Source organism: Myodes glareolus, chromosome 11, assembly GCF_982192425.1.
Source record: "Myodes glareolus chromosome 11, mMyoGla1.1, whole genome shotgun sequence".
Lineage (NCBI taxonomy): Eukaryota > Metazoa > Chordata > Mammalia > Rodentia > Cricetidae > Myodes > Myodes glareolus.
Window position 1 is genome coordinate 69,207,121 of NC_142036.1, and position 16,334 is coordinate 69,223,454.

General features: G+C 41.1%; 1 protein-coding gene across 4 annotated transcripts in view; it reads left to right on the forward strand.

Moving 5' to 3' along the window:
* Baz1a (bromodomain adjacent to zinc finger domain 1A) overlaps positions 1 to 16,334 on the forward strand; it is an 81,987-nt gene that overhangs the window by 12,881 nt on the left and 52,772 nt on the right. The gene's annotated exons all lie outside the window — the stretch shown is intronic.

Sequence of the window (16,334 nt, forward strand, 5' to 3'; positions counted from 1 at the left end):
GCTCCATGCCTCTAGTATCAGCATTTGGAAAGTTAAGGCAGGAATATTGTGGGTCTGAGTTAGCCTGGGCAGCATAACACACTTGTCTTTAACAACCCACCCCCACAGGTAAATATGGAAACCTTTCTTTTGCCTTCTTTAACTACCCTGTTAGCCTACAGATATATTTTCCTGTGATAGTTACTTTTTACATATCTTTCCATGTATGTGCCACCAAAAATATGTATACGTCTATATATCTGTACAAACACACATAGACACAGTCCTTGTTTTAATATAATAGGTAATATTTTTTTAGGATATATTTCTGTGTAAACCACCTTCTCTTTAACTTACTATAAAGTAAACCCCATTACATGGACACTCCATGTTTAAAAAGCCTAAAATGATGATATCTACCATAATCCTCATAATAAATAATAGTTTAAATATACTTGTATGTTTTGATGGTTTTCAATATTTTATTTAACAAAACTGGAACTGTGTTGTACATACTCCACTTTTTTGTATATTTCTGTCCCTTAAAAAAAACAAATATATTTTCACATACCTTTATTGAGAACCTAGCACCCACAAAGCCCTTGGTTTGCTCCCCAACACTCCATAACTATTTGTGATGGTGTGAGCCTATAATCTCAGCACTCCTGTATCCTGTAAGGTAGAAGCAGGAGGATTAGAAGTCTGCGGAGACATGACTTCGAGGTTAAGAGCACTTCCACAGGTCCTGAGTTCAGTTCCCAGCCACTGTGGTGGCTCATACTTGCCCGCAGAACATTATACATAATAAATAATTCTTTGGAGAAAACAAAAGTTCAAGGTTATTCTTTGCTACATAGCAAGAATAACAAATTCATAGCAAATTCAAGGCCAGTTTAAGCTAGTTGAGACCATATCTCAGTATCTAAGTAGAATAGAGAAGCAGAGTCAGGCAGACTGCTGAGTTCAAGTCCAGCCCGGGGTGGAGGGGGTGGGAGTGGGTGGGAAGGAGAGGCAGAGTGAGCTTAGTTGGTAAAGTGCCTGCCCTACAAGCATGAGGACCTGGTTCCATCCCTAGAGCCCATAGTGGCATGGGCTTAAAGTCCCAGCCAGAAAGGGGTGTGTAAAAAGCAGATTCCTGGCTTTTGGCCAAGCAGTGTAGCCTATTGGACAAGTACCAGGCCAATGAGAGACACTGTCTGAAAAAAGAAAGTGGATACCATCTGAGCAATGACAACTGAAGCTGTCATTTGGCCTTCATCCTCATGCATGCCCACCTGTGCCCACAGGTGCAGGTGTACACATATGTGAGCTCATGCCTGTAATTCCAGCGCTTGGAAAATGGAGGTTAGGAGGACTGTGGGTCCTGGCCAGCCTGGGCTGTGCTGTGAGTTCCAGGTCAGCCTGAACTGCAGACTAAGATTGCCTCAAAAAAATAAAGAAAAAGGGTCATGTTGTAAATATGATATTGGAATCTACTTAATGGTTCATACTTAATACCTCAAGAAAGTAGGTTGGGTTTTGATCTATATCACCATAGGGAATAATGAAACCATATTTGGGGACTAATTTGTCTTTTCCTTATGACTACTTATTTGTGGTAGGACAAATATGCCCTATAATTTATAAATTATTATAGAACAAACATTTAGAAATATAACTTACATATAAAAATATAATTTTAAAATATTTTTTGTTATTTTAAAATTGGGATATATATAAATACACATATATACACACACATGTATACACCAGTACTTTGTTTGCACCAGTACTGAGTTGGGATCCTTTGTAGAAAGGGAAATTTGGGAATAAACATTTCATTGAAATGCATTAGGAAACAGGCCTATTCTTGTTGAACAGTCTTTGTGAAATATAAGAGATTATTTTCTAGGGAGTTGGAGAGATGACTCAGCGTTAAGAGCTTATATTGTTTTTCCAGAGAACCTAAATTCAGTTCCCAGCACCCGTATCCGGAAGCTCACAACCTCCTTAACAGCAGCTCCAGGGTGTCTGGCTTCCCTGGGCACCTGCGCACGTGGCATTCACTCACACAGACACATAAATCAAAAGAAATCTTTAAAAGATGAAACTGTCTCCTGAACAATAATAAATCTTAAGTTTCCTCCTATATTGGCCATACTGTAGCCTAGTCTGGCCGTGAACTCCACGTAGTCCTCTTCTCAGTTTCCACACTTTACTGGCCTTTGCTTTTTCTTTTTTTCTTGAAACAGGGTCTCACTATGTAGAACAGGCTGGCCTCAAACTCACATAGATTGCCTGATTCTGTCTTCTGAGTGCTGGGGTAAAGGTGGCTTCTTTTTTTAAGCTTTCTTTAATTTCCAGAGTCAAAGTTTCACTATGTAGTGTTGACTGGCCTGGAACTGAGTGTGTAGACCAGACTGGTCTTGCTCTCACAGATCCATGTGCTGCTGCCTCCCATGGATCACCATGCCCAGCTTTTTAAAACATTTGTTTACTTGCTCAGTTTCGTGTGGGGCGTATGCCGTCTCACATGTGAGGGTGAGAGGGGTTGGTCCATTTCTTCCGTGTGGGTCCTGGGAATCAGACTGGTCGTTAGGCTTGGCAGGCTGGCTCACTGAGCCGTCGCACTAGCACCCTATGTTGGCCTCTTCAGTTTTACTTAAAAGTGCAGATACGTGCTTTGCCTGCATACGTGTACCTGTACTGTTCGCATGCCTAGTGTTGATAGAGGTCAGAAGAGGGCTTCGGTTCCCTTGGTTGTTGTGGACCATATGGGTGCTAACAACTAAATCTGTGTCCTCTTAGGAGTTCTTAACCAACCAGTGAGTTATCTCTAGCCTCCCCTCTACACTCACACACACACTTTTTTTTAAAAAATATATCTGAGACAGGTTCTTGTACAGTTCAGACTGGCCTTGAACTTGCTGTGTAGCTAAAGATGACCTTTAACTCTTGATCTTGTCTCTAGCTCCCAGTGCTGTCTGACCATCCTTGAGATTATAGCGAAAGTTTTCCCTCTATTAGATACAAAATTCCAGTTATGTTCTTTAAAAATAATGCATATGTAGCTGCATGTCGTGGCGCCTGCCTGTGTTCTCTGGTACTTAGTAGACGGGGGGGCCAGGGGATCATGAGGGAGAGCTCCAGGGCATTAACATTCATTTGAAAGGTGAATGCCCGAGAAGGCAGACCCTTCAGGGGATCCTGTAGCAACCAGCTGGGTAGGCCAAGAAACAGTAAATGCATTTGAAAGGTGAGTGCCTGACTAGGTAGAACCTTCTGGGTACCCTGCTAGAAACCTGAAATTTATCCCTGGGTTTAACTATAGAGGACAGTACAGCTGTGGTCCACAGGGTTCAGGCTATATCTTGAGCTGGCCGCTGAACCTGTGGCAGCATCTCCTTTGTGTTTTGTAGGTATAAGATTAAGGTTGAGAGGGTCACAGAGGCTTCATCAGTGACCAGGTAATTTATAATAGGATCAGATTTTCTACTTGGAGGGAGGAACGCTGGCTCTCTCTCTCTCTCTGCTTTTGGTCTGCTGAGGCACAGACTGTTGGCTGTCCACTGCCATGTCTTCACCACATGCTCAAAGTTTGCTTCTTACAAGATAGACATTGGACACAACAGGAGAAAAGTAACTGGTGTACACAGCAAAGGAGGCTACTTGGAGAAGTGATGGCAGTTTTATTTTAATGAGCATTAGGTAAGGGCTAAGTAGAGAAGGGAATCTTAAGAACCCAGTGGTAGGCATGTTTAAATTTTTTAATTACTATTTGGTTTTTTGATTTTTTATTTATTGTGTGTATGTGTGTGTATACATGTACATACCAGGTCCAAAGACAATCTCTTGTGTTGGTTCTCTCCTTTGACTATAATACATGTCTTGAGGTTCAAACTTGGGTCCCCAGGCTTGACAGCAGGTGCCTTTAGCTGCTGAGCCATCTCCCAGCCTCTCTGTTTTTTCTTTTCTAAAAATCAACCATAGTTCTCTGGGGTGTGAAGTAACTGCTCTACTTTATATGCATGCTGTGCTTCTGTGTAAGTCATCAGGGATACCGAGCTCTTTCTTTGTGCCAGATGTTGATTTGGGCTATTGATGTAGCAGTGAACAGTTCCCCCATTCACCAGGCAAACGTGTATGTTGCTTCTTGAGGTGCCAGACATGGTCCCTGCCTCGGGGCCTTTGTACTCTTTCAACCAGAAAATTTCCCCATATTATCAAAATTGTGAACTCTTTACTTTTCTCCATGCTTTTTCTCACAATCACTCTTACTGGAGCCTTTTCTCTTTCCTCCTGAAATTCAGCAATTCTTTGTCCCAACACTTTAGGCTTTGGTCTTTTGGATGCTTGCCAAACCAAATGGTAGCTCAGCATTTAACCCAATTGTGTAGATACTTTGCTCCCCCTCTGTCTTTATTTTTTTCTTCCCTCTTCTCTCCTCTCTTCCCCTCCCCTCCCTTCCTCTCTCCTTCTTTCTTCTCCCTCCTTTCTCTCCCCCCTCTTTCTTTTGTTTGTTCTGTTTGGAAGAGATATCTTAAATTCCAGCATGTTAAGTTCTTCATTATATTGCTACAAATGTGGTTTTTTTTCAGGTTTTGTTCATTCTTAAATGAGCCATATGAGTTCTGTCTTCTTTCTTTGAATTGGGCTACCGTTACTATCCAAACCATTATAACTTGGAATCGGATTCCCTCTTGCATCGCTGAAAGACTTGGACGCAGATGCTTAACCCCAGTGTAGTGAATCACAAGTCATACTCTCTTTAGTTTTACTCTAAAAAGAGGAAATATTGTGCATCTAAGACAGAGTCACAACTTCCTCAAATGAAGTAAAGAATGGCTTCAAGTGTGGCATGGTGGAACATGCTTGTAATTCCAGCCCTGAAAAGGCTGAGGCAGGATGATCAGGGGGTCAGAGCCATCCTGGGTGACACAGTGAGTCCCTGTCTAAATAAGTAAATGAAGAAATACGATAAAATTTAGACCAAACTGAGGAAAGATGCCTAGAGTGAGCATGTACCCTTGGAAATACTAACTGAAGAAAAGTTTTATTTAAGAATAAGATAATAATTCCAGTCTGCCAGAAAATACTTTTTTAAAAGATTTATTTATTATGAATACAGTGTTTTGTCTGCATATATGCCTGCAGGCCAGAAGAGGGTGCCAAATCTCATTACAGATGGTTGTGAGCCATGATGTGGTTACTGGGAATTGAACTCATGACCTCTGGAAGAACCACCAGTGCCCTTAACCTCTGAGCCATCTTTCCAGCCCTTAAGTCATTTGTTTATTATGTGTATAGTGTTTTGTCTGCATGTATGCTTACAGGCCAGAAGAGGGCATCAGATCATATTACAGATGGTTGTGAGCCGTGATGTGGTTACTGGGAATTGAACTCAGGACCTCTGGTAGAGCAGTCAGTGCTCTTAACCTCTGAGCCATCTTTCTTGTGATCGGAAAATACTTTTTGTATTTAAGATAATAATTCTCCAGGTAGTCTCCTCGAAGAACAGACAGTCCCAGTTCTTTGGACCACATATGTGAACTTAGAGATAACTGAAAATCCAAGATTGGATAGAAGGTCATTGCTGGTGTTTGTCCACATGCCTTACCTCTGACTAGAATGTACACACTAGTCAAGAACCATTGACCAAAGTCTCCTACTAAAATTAGAAGATTGGTGTTATGACCCTCTCAAATTAGGGGATCGTTTTTATTTTTGGTGTATGTGTGTGCACATACACATGTAGAGTTAGCATCAAGTGTCTGCCTTACTTGTATGTGTATGTGCATACTTGTGCAAGTATGTGCTTGGTTGTATGTGTAGGTGTGAGTGAACCAGAGGTTGATGTTGGTTATCTTTCTGAAGCTTTCCAGATGGTTAGACTGGATAGCCAGGAAACTCTGGGGATTGGTAAGTATCTGCCATCCCCAGCATTAGGATTACAAATACATTGTTTCATCTTTTCAATGGGTGCTGAGGATCAAACTGGGATCCTCAGGTGTGCACGGTAAGCATTTTTTTGACTGAGTTCATTTCCCCAACATACATTTCTTTGAAACAAGGTCATAACTCAACTGTCTACTCAAACTTGAAATATAGCTGAAGATGACTTTAAAGTTGGAATCATCCTGCCTCATCCTCTGAAGTGCTGAGAATAATAGGCATCCATCCCTCAGGGTTTTTTTGTTTTACCTTCTTGTTGTTTAGATTTTATATGTACGAGTGTTTTGCCTGCATGCATATCTGTAACTCCACTTGCATACCCGGTGCCTTTAGAAGTCAAAGGTGGTTTTGATCCCCTGGGACTGGAGTTAAGGATGGCTGTGAGCCACCATGTGGGTGCTGTGAATGAAACGTGGGTCCTCAGCAAGAGCATCAAGGACTCTTAACCATCTCTCCAACCCTAGCTTCCAGGCTTTTGTTTGTAGTATCTTTCTGAATTAGATTCTTTGGGGATTTTGTTTATTTGGTTTGTAGGTTTGGGGGTATTTGAGAGGTGCAGGGGTCAACTTCTAGTGGCTTTTTTCCAAGATGGCCTCACACTGCCCTGCAGCGTCCTGTTAGGTTGGACTGGCTGATTATGAGCCTCCTGATCTATCTGTCCGCAGTACTGGGATTGCACATGATAGTATAACTGGTTTTTTATTTTTTTTTTTTTAAAAATGTTAGCATGGGTTATGGGTCGTTAGGTTTGCATGGCAGATATCCCACTGGCTGAGCTATCTCCCTAGCTCCTGAAGTTATTTTTCATTTGTTTTATTTTTGGTCACAGGGCTGGGTAGCTTTTGTCAATTTGTACATAAAAATATTTGAGTGACTGCCACAGTAAGTCTAAAGAAGATACATAAAAATGAGTCCTGATTATAAGGGTTTGAGCCGGGCGGCGGTAGTGCACGCCTTTAATCCCAGCACTCAGGAGGCAGAGGCAGGCGGATCTCTGTGAGTTTGAGGCCAGCCTGGTCTACAAGAGCTAGTTCTAGGGCAGGCACCAAAAACTACAGAGAAACCCTATCTCGAAAATCCAAAAAAGAAAAAAGAAAAGAAAAAAAAGAAGAAAAAGAAAAAAAAAGACTAGGGTTTGTGAATCACCAAAAGAAACAAGCTGTTTTAAAAGGCATATAGTTAAGGTGTTGTGGAAGCCAAAAGAGTTCAGATTAGAAAAAAAATAGATGGCAAAAGGTATGTTAAAGTATGCTGACAACACCGAGAAGGGGCCATCAATGACTGGCAGAGGAGAAGCTGGTAAAACACCCCTTCCCTGTAAGTGTACTGGCCTAGTCAGTATGTAACCTGGTGGAATCAACATTACAGAACCGAAAATATACAAGAATGCGTTGAGTCTCTAGGGCAGACAGCATGCTAGGTGCTTTCATTTTTAATTCTTATGGGCAGATGATTGGCTCTGAGTTTTTTTTTTAATGTTGTATGCTTTACTTGTGCAGAGTATTTATAATATATACTTTTTCTATTAAAATAAGATAGATATATCTGTCTCCCCTTCTGCACACATACACACACACATACATACATGCACATACATGGTCTTTGGGAAACCCTAGCTATAAATCAGACAACATAGATGCAAATCTAATACTGCTATATAATTTTACCTATTAAAATTATATATGTCTGAGAAATGCGAAAGGCTTAGAGTCTGTTGCTCAAATGTTCCCTTCAGAAATAGCAATCAAAAATTGAGTATATAGTTTACTTTTTCCTCTATTACATTAATTTTAAAAATAGCCAATTTTGACTTAATAATGGTTTGGATGTTATCTCGTGTCAGACGCACAGATGAGCTGGTATGGCGGCACATCTTTTATCCCAGACTTTGAAGGCTGGGGCAGCCAAGGAAGTTCCAGGTCAGCAGCAAGTGAGATCCTTTCACAAAAAAACAAGCAAATCCAATAAGGCATATTAAATGTATATCATTTCTAATTGGTTTTGTAGGAACTGATTAAACTCTTGCCTCCTTAAGACCATTGGATACAGCCCTTCCCTGAGGCTGCAGAAAAGTATTTTTTTTACTGATTTGCTGTGAGTTCTTTGAAAATAAGTCCTTTTGGGTTAACAAGATGGCTTAGTGGTTAAAGGCACTGCCTGTTTTTCTAGCGTCCCTGAGTTTAATTCCCAGCAACCACACAGTGACTCATAACCATGTGTAATGGGATCTGATGCCCTCTTCTGTCCTATAAGTATATATCCAATAGAGCATCATGTACACAAATGAGTCTTTAAAAAAAAGGAGCACTCCTTTCCTCTCCTGCCTGCTTGCGTGTTTGTAGGTGGTCTCACTGCACCCAGGCTTTTCTGGAGCCCACGGGCTCAGGTGCCTCTTCCACTGCATATGCACTGCCATACGAGCTGAAACTGCATTTTCTTTCAGTAATGTTAGACCTTTAGCTGATTGGCAGACTTTTCCCAGCCTAGGTAAAATAAGTAACATAGCACATTTGGATTTGCACCCAAGAGTTGGATTGATATCTAGGGGTCTCATAAATATGATGATCCCTATACTACTTGTAAGTTTTTAAAGAATTTTAAGGATATTTTACATACATGTTTGCTTGCATGTATGTATGTGTATTGTGTGTATGGGCCAGAAGAGAGTATCAGGTTCCTGGGGACTGGGCAGTTGTGAACTCCGTGTGGGTTCTAGGATCTGGCTCCTACATGGGCAGTGTACACTCTCAGTTGTTTCTGTGGCCCCAAGGGAGTTAACTTTTAAAACAAGTATTATTGAGTTTAAAAAAAAGGCATAAGCTGTTATATTTTAATACCATTTTTCTAATTACCTTTGAAAATAAATAATTATAGAATCCTTTAAACCCGGTGAGTATCCCAATTTTAGTATCAAATGGTGACTTACAGGTTTAATTGTTGGTGTTGCTTATCTGTAATTTCATTATTTGAGAGGCAGAGATGAGGGTCACTGCAAGATAAGACCAGCATGGTCTACATTGTGAATTTCAGGCCTGCTTGGGCTATACATAATGTGGCTTTGTCTCAAAAAAGGAAAAGGAAAAGGTGACAGCACTCTAGTACTCGTCACTTTTAAACAATTAAAATATGTTCTCAGTAATTTACACAAAAATCTTAAACGAAAACATCTAATACAAAGAGTGGGCACTCAGGATATGATAATTCAGAAAAACACACGTTTTCTTTTGGAATTCTATGGTTATATATGGAGGCCAAGGCTCAACCTTGGGTGTCCTTCCCGAGTGCCATCTATCATATTGTTTGAGATGGTCTCTAACTGGCCTGGAGCTCATTATGTGTGTAGGCCAGGCTGACTGGACAGTGGACCCTGTGGGTTCCTATCTCTGCCTCACAAAGCTGGACTTCTAAGCAAATACCTCTTTGCCCAATTTTCCCCCTTCTGGGTACAGTGAACTTTATTGATGGTATTTGAGAGACAGGTTCCTTGTTCCTCCCCCTTGTTGTATGGGCCTTTCATGGAAGCTGTTGCAGGGGAGGTGGGAGATGCTCAGTGTTGGGGGCTAAGTTGGAGCAGGGACTTCTCTTTTCTTCTCATGTCCTTTCTGGGATGGGTGGTCCAGGGTCTTAAAGGCCATGTGAATCATGAGGTCTACCACCCTGTTGCTGTGGCCAGATTTGTTGTCATACCAGGACATTGAGGTATGCTAGCACCAGCGTCAAAGTTGGAAGCATGGGTGTTACAGTTTAAATCATAGGTGACAACCCAGTGCTCAGTATAGGCCAGGATGCCCTCTGATGCCTGCTTCACCATCTTCTTGATGCCATTATGCCTGGAAGCCCATCCCTGATAGACTTTGGACCTAGGAATACAGAAGGCAATAGCAGTGAGTGTCTTATTCAGTTCTGAGATGACTTTACCCTACAGTCTTGGCTGCAGGGATGATGTTCTGGGCAGCCTGTGGCCATCATGCCACTGTTTTTCATAGGGGCCATCCACAGTCTTCAGGGCAGTGGTGATGGCCTGGCCTGTGGTCATTCATCAGTTCTTCCAGAGTTGTTGTGGACAACCTTGGCCAGCGATCACTGAGCAGTTGGTAGTGCAGAAAGCATTTTTGACAACTTCTAGTGAGTTGTCATACTTCTTGTAGTTGAGCCCTGTCACAAACATGGAGGGACAGCAGAAGGTGAAGTGTGCTGCCTGCTTCACTTGGACCCTTATCTTCTCTGTTGTCGTGAAGACACCAGTAGACTCCATCGCGTATTTGGTACCAGCATCACCCCATTTGATGTTGGTTGAATCTTATTTCTGGAAGGTGGAGATAGCCTTCCCACTGATGATAGTTTCACTTTCTCAGCCCTGACAGTGCTGTGGATCATGTAGTGATGACCAGTGAAGGGGGAGGGGAGGAGCAGTTGATGGCAGCAGTATCCATGGTACCCAGTTCTGCCCAATCAGTTCACCTTGACCTTAATCTTTGTGTCCCAGGGACAAGTCTGACTCTGGAACTGGGAGGAACAGAGACCCCCCCCCCCAGTATTGGCTTTGGGGATCAAGCTCAGGTTCTTGAGTTTGTACAAGTACTTTACTAGCCTGAGTTTCTTTTTATATTACTACCTTTAATGCAAATTGTGAGTTGTCATTAAAATGTAGTGGCATTGAGGACAAATGGAGCAATAGAGAGTTATTTTGGTTTAAACACATAGATGCTTAATGCCTGTTTTTGGGACGGGGTTAACTAGGTCTCAAGGAGCCCAGACTGTCCTGTCTGGGATTGCAGATGTATTTACTACTCTCGTGTTTGCAGGCATGTCTGTTGAGGATTGTTTTGATTGTTGGTTGATACAGGAAGAACCAGGCCGTGTGGGCGACACCATTCTGTGGTGGCCTGGGATTCCTGAACAAGACAAGCAAACTAGACGAGAAGAGCTTGCAAGCAAGGAAGGGTGTTTTCTCTTCTTTTGCTCCTGATTGTGGGTCTAATGTGACTGGCTGACTGGGGCTCTGTCTTTGGCTTCTCCAAAACAGTGAGCCTAACTTAAGAATTGTGAGTTAAGTGAGTCCCCTTCTCCACTCGGCTGGATTTTGGTCAGAGTGCTTGTCACAGCAACACGGTGAACTATAGTGACTGAAATGACTAGTTCCTGCCGGGAAACGTCCTCAAGAGCACCCTAAAATTCTATCTTTTTTGTTTCTTGATGATGCTGAGATGGTATGTTTTTGTTTGTTTGCCTGCTTTGTTTCCTAGGTTAGACTTGAACTCATGATCCTACTAACCCCTTCAGTATCCTGTGTAGCTGGGCTTAGAGGCATGTAACAGTGCCTGATACATATGTTTTAATTAAAGAAAAAAACTACTCAGGACAGTTGTTAGTTTTTACATTTATGTACTTACTTGGGAAGGGGTATGCCTCATGGAAATCAAAGGATGACCGGCAGGAGTTGGTTCTTTCCTTCCACCATGTAGATTCTGGGCATCAGACTCACATCATCAAGCTTGGGGGCAGGTGTCTGTACCTGCTGAGCCGTCCTACTATATTAGCCTTTGTTTCTTGTTTTGTTTTGTTTTGAGATAGATTCTTCTTTATTTTGCTTAGACTGGCCTCAACTTACTTTGCAATGCAGGGTGACCTTGACTTTGGGGTTATTCTGAAAGTAACATGCATAATATCCATTATTTTTATCCCTTATTGATTAATTTCTCCTGTATGAAGTAAATACTTATAATCATAGTTAATATTTCTTATATTTATCATTAACATCTTAAAACTGCTGTTTTGAGATAAATACTTCACATACAGTTGTAAGATAGTAAAGGTTTTCCCGATGATGTTATCTTGCAAGATGCTGATAACGGCAGCACATCCAGGAAATTGACATTGGTGTACTTTGGATACAGAACATTTCTGTCCCTACAAGCACCTACTCCCATGCTATTCATGAACATTACATCTGCTTCTCTCTTGTCCCTAGAGTGAGAAAGCGATAGATAGATCTCTTGAGGTGCAATTCTTAGGTCATGATTGTTAAGGTAGTTTTCCATTTTCTGAAACAAATACGACTTGAAGCCTATACTGTTAATGATAATTATTTCATGATTCTCTAGCTTTTTTGGTTTGTTTTTTCTTTTTTGAGACGGGGTTTCACCATGTAGCTCTGGCTGTCCTGGCACTTGCTCTGTAGACCAGGCTGGCCTCAAACTCACAGAGATCCGCCTGCTTCTCTCTGCCTCCTGAGTGAGGGATTTCGGACGTGCAACACCACTGCCCACCCTCGAGCTCTTTTATACCTCAATCTTTGGATTCTTTGGAACCAAGAAATAGTAGCAGTAGATTTGAAAGACAGAAGCTAAGTTTCTGGGGAATCTATTAGACTCTAATTTGGCCATGATAAGCTTGGAAAGGAGTGTGTGACACATAGCTAATGGCAGCATCGACAATGGCTACTGCAGTTAGTATAGTAAATATGTATTGTACTCTAGGCAGTGTCTCAATCCTGTACAGGTCTCCTTCCCCCAGTTTCTCTGTAAGGGAATTACTGTTCTTTCTTTGGTTTTAATTCTTGCCGTTCCACGATTCCTGTTGTAGTCAGACTCTTCCCTCTGACAACTGTAAGATTATTTTTAGACCCTGCGCCATATGGACCCTCGGGGCTCAGTAGACCTGGTTTTCCTCTCATGACCGTCACCATTTGTATCAGTAATGCATGGGCTCTGCAGTGCAGAGTGTCACTGTCACAGAGTCCCCAGAAAGCTTCCTGCATTGCCTTAGAAGACTGGGTAACGTGATTCCTGGGTATGAGATTTAAGTCTGCAAGCGTGAGTGAAAGCCGGGCAGTGGTGGTGCACACCTTTAGTCCCAGCACTCAGAGGCAGAGGCAGAGAGAGGCAGAAGGATCTCTATGAGTTAGAAGCCAGCCTGATCTACAGAGTGTGTTCTATAGCCATGATTGTTTCACAGAGAAACCCTGTCTCGGAGGGGGAAAAAAGTTAAGAAAGAAAGATCTGGCAATAGCTAGATCCTACCTAAAAGAGAAAATAAATAAATAAAAATCGAACCTTTTTGATTACTTTCATGTCTCCAGTTTCCGGAGCCTTCAGGAGACTACATCTACTAGACTACCTAGAAAGTTTTAATGTGATTTCCCGCAGTTTTTCCTCTTTAGAAACTTTGTCAGACAATGTGAAAATCAGCATTTAGACAAAAATTTATCTAAATTTAGCATTTAGGTATTTAGACAGCATTTCGATTTGCTGACAGTGTAGGTGTGTTCATTGAAGACAGTAACACAGGTTTCTTTTTCTGTTGTGTAAAACAAGCTTTACCATTTTAATCATTTTTGATTGTGAAATCCTGTGGCATTCACAGTGTTGTATAACTATCATCACTATTTCTAGAACATTTTCATCATTCCAAACAGAAACTCTGTACTCATTAGGCAATAACTTCCCATTCTACCCTCCTCCAGCCCCTGGTAACCTTTATTCGACTTTGTATAAACTTAACTTATTCTGTATGCTTCATAAAAGCAGGCTCAAGTCTTTGTCCTTTTATGACTTATCACACTGAATATTTTCAGGGTCCATTCATATTGTCGAATTTATTAGAACGTCATTCTTTCTATGTTGTAATGTTCTGTTATGTTTATATAACCACAGTTTGTTTATGCATTCATCTGTGAGTGGATATGTTGATTGATTCCATGTTTGATCTATTAGAAACATTGGTGTTCAAGTATCTAAATATTTGTTTTTATTTATTTTTTATTTTTTGGTTTTTTGAGATAGGGTTTCTCATCAGCCCTGACTGTCCTGGAACTCGCTTTGTAGACCAGGCTGGCCTTGAATTCACAGAGATCTGCCTGCCTCTGCCTCCCAAGTGCTGGCATTAAAAGCCTTCACCACTACTGCCTGGTTTGTTTTTAATTTTTTTGTTAAAAGATTTTTAAGGTGGACTTGATGGGTTATATGATAATTTTATGTTTGACTTGGTGGGGAGATGGAAATGCTGTTTCTGTAGGACCGGCTTTTATTTCTCTACAGCCTTACCTATACTGGTTAGCATCTATGATAAACACCACCTTCCTGGATATGTCTATTTACTGCAGTTTTGATTCTGTGTTTTATAGATGAGACAAGCATCTTTTTGTTTGTTTGTTTGTTTGTTTGTTTATTTATTTATTTATTTATTTATTTATTTATTTATTTATACAGTATCCTGTCTATAGGCCAGAAAGGTGGTTGTGAGCCACCATGTGGTTGCTGGGAATTGAACTCAGGACCTCTGGAAGAGCAGTCAGTGCTCTTAACCATTGAAACATCTCTCCAGCCCTGTTTTTTTGGTTTCTCATGTCAGGGTTTTTCTGACCTCGAACTCACAGAGATCCACCTGCCTCTCCTCCGAGTACTGAGATTAAGGTTGTGTGACACCACCGCCCTACCGAGACAAGCTCTTTGTATGCGCTTGCCATTTGTATCTTCTTTGGATAAGTCTTTTCTCAGCTCTTCCAGTTTTTAAAAAACGCATTTTTTTTCAATTGTAGAAATTCTTCATGTATTTACTGTACCTCGGGTTTTATAGAATGAGTTAGGAAGTATTCTCTATTCTAAACTTTTTAAAAAGATTTTTATGTGTATGTGTAATTTCCTGCATGTGTGCATACTGCATGCATTAGATACCCCAGGACTGGTGTTAAAAGCTGCAGTGTGGGTGCAGGAAACTGAACTCCAGTCCTCTGTAGGAGCAAGCAACTGCTCCTAATCATTGTCATTGCTCAGTAATTAAGACTCTAAATATTTTAAAAGAATTATGTTGGGGCTATGTGCATGTGAGTACAGGTGCCCGAGGGGACCAGAGGTGTTGGCTCTCCTTGGAACTGGAGTTACTGGCAGGTGTGACCTTCTGATGTGGGTGCTGGAACTGAACTCAGGATCTCTCTGAGCCATCTCAGCAATTAAAATATTTAAATTAAATATAGCAATTAAAATACAGCCATTTAAAATATTATTTATTTTAGATTTATTTTTGTTACATTAAATTATGCGTGTACATGTGGGTTTGTGTACTTCACTGTGGGTGCCTGCAGAGGCCAGAGGTATTGGAATCCACTAGAACTTGAATTACAGGCCCCTGTGAGCCATCTGATGTCAGTGCTGGGAAATGAACTCGGGTCTACCGCAACAGTGGTGTTCAATGTAACTGAACCATCTCTTCCCAAATTTTATTTATTATTATTATTAATTATTGTTGCTATTATTATTATTATTATTTTGTGTGTGTGGTGTTTGTTTTACACTTGTAGAGGTCAGAGGGCAACTGAGTGGAATCTTCTGACTACCTTTCTATAGGTTCCAGCGATCAGACTTGGGTTGCACACACAGCATGCACACCTTTGCTCATGAAGTGCCATGCTCATGAATAGCACAGTATCTAATATGGGCTCGCCGTGTTCTCGGATAAACCTCATTAGGAATTCACATGATCAGGATATTTTAGTAAGACCTACCTAGATTACCTGAGTTATAGAAGAATGGTAAATGTAATCCCACCAATGCTTGCTCCTGCTTCTTAAATTACTATGTTCTGCAGGTGTCTGCATTTCTGTCTGTGTACCATGTTACAGCTGGTTGTGAGCAGACCTGTGTGTGCTGGGAACCGAACAGTGAGTGCTCTAAACTGTGGAGACATCTCCCAAGTCCCAGCTGTTAGTCTTTTAGTAACTTGAATTTATATTTCACTTGTCATAAAATTAGTTCATTTGAAATGTGTATTGTTGAAATTTTTTTAAAGATTTATTATGGATACAGTGTTCTGCCTGGATGTACACCTACTGGCCAGAAGAGGGCATTAGGTCTCATAGATGGTTGTGAGCCACCATGTGGTTGTTGAATTGAACTCAGGTCCTCTGAAAGAGCAGTCAGTGCTGTTAATCTCTGAGCCATCTCTCCAGCCCCATTAAATGCTTTTTTAAATATACTGTTTTACAGCCATCACCACAGTCTAGTTTTAGAAAATTCAACACCTAGAATGAAACCTGTACACATTAGCACTCATTACCCTTTTCCACTACACCCCCAACCAGCTTCCTGGTATCCACTCCTCTGTTTACTTTCTCTGTGGGTTTTCTTATTCTGGAAACTAATATACATGGAGTCCTACATTGTGTTATGCCTTGCTTTTCATTTAGCATAATGTTCTCAAGATTCATCCGTACTGTATACACCAGTGTGTGGTTCCTTTTGAGACAAATTGTATGTATGGAGCTCAGACTGGCATTAAACTTAAAGTTTCCTGTGCTTCTGCTTCCTAGTAATGGGATCATGGGCACATGCCTCGATGTCTACTCCCCCCCCATAATATTTCATTATATTGGATATTTAACAACACATTTTAGTTGTTTTGCAATTGAGGGACATATGAATCATTTC